The sequence below is a fragment of the Simochromis diagramma genome, unplaced genomic scaffold, assembly GCF_900408965.1.
Source record: "Simochromis diagramma unplaced genomic scaffold, fSimDia1.1 OVJJ01000646.1, whole genome shotgun sequence".
Lineage (NCBI taxonomy): Eukaryota > Metazoa > Chordata > Actinopteri > Cichliformes > Cichlidae > Simochromis > Simochromis diagramma.
Genome location: NW_024387279.1, coordinates 2092474 through 2097770, shown reverse-complemented (window position 1 = coordinate 2097770; position 5297 = coordinate 2092474). Strand labels below are relative to the sequence as shown.

At 39.9% G+C, this 5297-nt stretch overlaps 1 non-coding gene across 1 annotated transcript; it reads left to right on the top strand.

Annotated features, from left to right (window-relative positions):
- Window positions 1-3217: 3217 nt before the first annotated feature.
- Window positions 3218-3300, top strand: trnal-uag. Its single transcript has one exon. It is a non-coding gene; the product is annotated as a tRNA-Leu (tRNA).
- The last annotated feature ends 1997 nt before the right edge of the window (window positions 3301-5297 follow it).

The following is a 5297-nucleotide window of genomic DNA, read 5'->3' as shown; positions in this document are numbered from 1 at the left end:
TACTGAAAATCACGGGGGTGTTGGAACTGATTAAAGAAAACTAGGGGTAAGGTCCAACCCCAGCTAAAAGTGAGATACGTCCTGGATCTGAGAGCAAAGCTGCACACGATGGGGTTGTCACAGGAAAATTTGCTCCAGGCCCGGGAACTTCAACAGCGCCTGTACAACAGAGGGGCTAGACTCAGGCAGGTTTCGCCAGGAAACAAAGTGCTTTTATTACTCCCGCCTATCAACTTAGTGTTACTCGCCAAGTGGCAAGGACCCTTCCTGGTCAAACGGCGGATGGGTGATATTGACTATGAGGTGGTAAGGTCGGACAGGGCAGGAGCCTCACAGATATATCACCTCAAACTTCTTAAAGCATGGAGAGAAACTGAAAATGCTTCTCTGGTGAGCCTGGTTGGGGAGAGAGATGAGTTGGGGCCGGAGTTGCTAAATTCCACCATTCCCACCTCCCTCCATTGTGATAACTATCTCACACAGGCCCAGAGGGTAGATGTTGTTGCGTTACAGATGTGTTCACCAAAAAGGAGGTGAGACCGTTCCTGGGGCTGGCTGGGTGCTACCGCCGGTTTGTTCCTGGCTTTGCGGAGCTGACCAGCCACTTGACTGATCTCACCTAAAAGGTTTCCCCCAGATCTGGTCCAGTGGATGGAGCAGTGCCAGGTGGCATTTGTGCAAATGGGAGCCACTGCTCCACACACCTAACTTCTCCCTCGCTTTTACTCTGCAGACAGATGCCTCAAACAGAGGGCTGGGGGCCATTTTGTCCCAGCAGGTAAGGGGGTCCACCGCCTGGTCCTCTACATCAGCTGACAGACCAAAAAGGAAAATACTGCATGATCGAAAAGGAGTGCCTGGCTATCCAGTGGGCGGTCGACTCCGTCCTGTATTACCTCCTGGGAAACTCATTCACCCTCTGCTCAGACCATGCGCAGAGGGTACCAACGCCTGGATCGCCAAGTGGTATCTGGCTTTGCAGCCCGTTAACTTCAAGGTGGTTCATAGGCCAGGGGCACTAGTCTCAAAAACTCTGGATGCAACACAAGGACAAACTAATCAACATATTTGTTCTAGTTGTACCTTGAGGTGGCTGTTGTTGTAATTTGGTGTAACATAAATACAACTGAATTGAAATTAATTCTGGGATTGTTGTACCACATCACGAGCCATAGTATCAGTAAGATGCTCATGAAAAATAGAATGATCCAGCAGTACACACAGTGAACAGGTCCAGATTAATGACTAATAGTAGTCGATGAGGCCTAGCAGATGCCAGCTACCTGTATTGGGACACCTGTCAAACAACAAAGCAACATCTCTTATTCAATTACTATCCAGGTGTATGAATTTTAAAAAAAAAATACACCCCATTCAGAGTTTTTATGAGTTGGGGGGAAACTACCCAAAACAATTCTATGTATGACTACTGTATATATGGCTATTTGGTCTATAGGGATTAACTCAATTTTGGAATGAGCGACAATGAGATGAGCAGCAATTTTGTCAATTTCAGTGTTTGTTTCATTTCTCAGCACAATGAGATTTCACTAACCTTTAGAAGTTCACCATTTATTGGAATTTTTGACCATTCTTCCAAAAGCTCATTGGTGAGGTCAGACAGCGACATTGGAAAAGAAGACCTAGCTCGCAGTATCTGCTCTACTTCAATCCAAAGGTGTTCTATCTAGGTCTTGAAGTCAGGACTCTGTACAGGCCAGTCGAGTTCTTCCACACCAAAACGAACTCATCCGTGTTTTCATGGACCTTATTTTGTGCACTGGTATGCTCTTATATTGGAACAGAAACTGACCAAAATGTTTTGATATGCAGGGATAACTAAGGGGCTGAGCTGTTTTACCTGCCATAGCAGATAATAGCAGTTAGGTGGAAAGAATGGAAAGTTGATTCCATATTTACTTGGTTCCAAGCACATTCAGATTAATAAGTGACACCAAATAATTTCTGTAATAATAATAAGAAGAGAAAGGTGTATGAATTATGCCTTACAATTTAAAAAGGACTGAATAAACACAGCAGATAGATGCGTTAATGATAACTTAACCCCACCAATGTCAAAATGGAGTTAATAATAATATTGTTTACTCAATGGTAAATATGAATTCGTCTGGTGTCACGACTGTTGAGTAACATGAAAAGCTGAGTTTCCAGTGATTGTCAGTGCAGACAGTGAGTTTGACAATATATTTTCTATGCACCATTTTTCCCAAACATCATTTAATATGCATATATTCATGATTTAATTGTGTAGCTCTGTAAACAGGCCATATATTATACATAAAGTACACACAGACTAACAAAATAAACATACATTTAGAAATTCAAATGAAATACAGGTAAGTAAACCTAACACTCCACATAGTCACCTGGATTCCGTGTCATATGTGAACAGGTCATAGTGTTAATACTGAAAAGAGAAAAGAATCTGTTGAATTTTCCTTGTACTGAAAAGCCAGGTGACAGTGACACAACTGAAAGAGCCATGCACCACATCTCATGCAATGAAGGGCCTCTGCAAACTGAACCTTGACATTAGGTCATGTCTTTTATTCAGTAACTCTGACCCATGTGTGTAAATATTTAGGAGACCTGGTGACATAATGTGTATGGCGAAGTGATGTACTGAAGATAGGCTTTTAAAATGAAATCTGAGGAATCATCATAAAGACGCCTGTGCTCACATATCAGTTTTCACATCATATCTTAAAGATTAGTGGTGCGTCACAGTTCCTTTCCCTGGATTTTGAGGCAAAAACTGAAATGATCATCATTGGTTTATGAAGTCCACAATAACATTACAGAACAGATCATTAATCTGATTCAGTACAAATACTGTGAATATATTATATCACCAATTACAACCAGTGACATTACTGGTTATAGCGATCATTTTGGCAATCTTTGAAACAGTCATATGTATCAGAACTTTAAAGACTGCAGTAACACTTGTGTTATATTGCACAATGTATGTACTGGAACTACTGCAGGACTACATGAATGGAAGGAGCACTGATGAGCAAGCAGATTTCTGCACATCAACATTCATGATGTGCTTTGCATTTACTGTGCATGGTTAACACTGTGAAGTCAGTGTCAGTGATGAATCTTGGCAATCAGAGGACAAAGCAAATAATCTCTGTAAAACACTGGTGTAGAATTAGGACTCGGAGCTCGGTGCTACAGGTCATCATCAAGTGTCAGAATGGCTGAGTGGTCAAAGGCGCTGTGTTTAGGCTGCAGTCTCCTCTGGAGGCGTGGGTTCAAATCCCACTCCTGACAGGAAATTTCTGCTGCTATGTTAACTCAATTTCCCCCTGGAATTAATAAAGCTTGTCTCATCATCAGTTGTAACTTAGTCCTCAGGATACTCAATTTAAGCATGCAAACGAAAACACATTTGCAAGTGTATTGTAATTTATACAGGCAATGTTCCCTGCAATGGGCTTATGCACTATTTTATACTGATTGTAAAGAAAAGATGAGACAGGAACGTCACACAGAGTTTTTGAAGTCTTTGAACTTTTAGTATATATCGAGTATGTGAACTTTTTTCTCTTTTTTTGGAGCCAGAATTAGTGATTAGGTTGGAGGGTAGAGTCTTGCTGCATCCATATAAACTATGAGGTTGCACTGCACAGTATGTACTCGGACAGTGTGTAACAGAGAGCAAGCCGTACTGTCAGAGAATTCCATTAAAAATGCTCCAAAAGGCACCAACAGCATAAAAAAGGCAGAGAGGTCCAGGTCAGTGAATTGAGAGGCCTAGCTGACTGGTTACATCTTCCCGTGTCAGCACAGAGACAGTCTGTAACTTAGCCACAACTTTAGGATGTGTAATAAAAAGGAAAAAAGGTATCTCCTCATTTTATAAATTTGTATCTTTTGTGAGGACAAACCAATTGTTTCATAACAATGAGCTTTGTGTGTCACTTTGTTGGGCCGAAAGTGTCTCCATAAGTGTTTGCCAAATAAGGAATGTATGCTGATGAATTCATTCTAATCACTGTGTAAATGTTTGCCACACAGTAACAGATTTAAAGCTGCACTCGTCCAATTATTCACGTGTTTGTTCAGAATAAATTACATTAAGTCACAAAAGTTTTAATTAAACCCTGCAACCAGGTAGCCTTCCTCTCACTAACTAAACATCACCACGGTTTTCCTTTAAAGAGTTGAATGAGATGGGTGTGATTTTACTTAACACTGTTTTCTCTGAAATCACCTGCCCATCGTTGACAGTTTAATGAATCCATGAAATGTATTTAAAATTTTGTTTGTCTTTGTCTGTCTGATATAAATATGTTAATTATGAAACCTCCTTTCATCGAGGGATGATAAATGCATTTAATGCTATCAGATTTGTTTATGCGCAGCACTGTGTTCTCCCATATGGAAAAGATATATATAAATCTTATAAAGTTTGTATCTGTCTTGTGTGAAACTTGTATGAAAAGCATATAAGAGTGAAAACAGATATAAGATCCCTTGAAAAATTATATAAATGAAACTTGTATGTTTTGGATACTTACTAAAACAATATATGAAAGTAATGAGAAAGTGGCCACTTTCATGAGTAAATCATGTAAGTTTTTACTATTTCTTTTCCATATGGGTTGCTTGAATAGTATCAACCTTAAATTAACCTTTGATGTCGGCCGGTCAATGTAGATAATCAATGAAATAGAAGAAAGAGAATCTTTAACACAGCGTATAAACTCTTGACAGTCCCAGAGGTACTAGCCCAATTTCTAAATCACTTTTAAAAAAGAAGCTGCCTGCTGAGTTGTTTGGGTTGTACTCATGCCACGTAGCAATAACAAGGAGCCGATGTGAAGATCTGCACACATCAGAAAATTCAACTTGGGAAGGGCAGCACTAGGATACTCTCAAAACAGAAGCTTCTCCAATGCAATAATTAGGGCCGCATTAATTAAAATTTTCATACTACCACTCCACCAAATGCTTTTGTGCGACATAAAAATAGTGTCTCATAATAAAGACGAAACAGAATTATCTCTCAGTTCTGTAGTTAACTGGATGGAGCTTTGTAGTGTACTCCAGCTCACTGTTTTGATTTCATGGTCAGGCGGAAACTTTAACAATTTTAAAATATGTTTGTACCGCTAGGTCATCACCCAGTCGCAGAGAAGAGAAACCGAGTGCCAAAAAGAAAGAAAAATATCATCCACGTCAAGGAAAATGCAGTTGGAATTTTGGATAACTGCATTGGAGCACTTTTACTCATCAAAAGTTAAAGGTTAAAGATCCTTATCCTT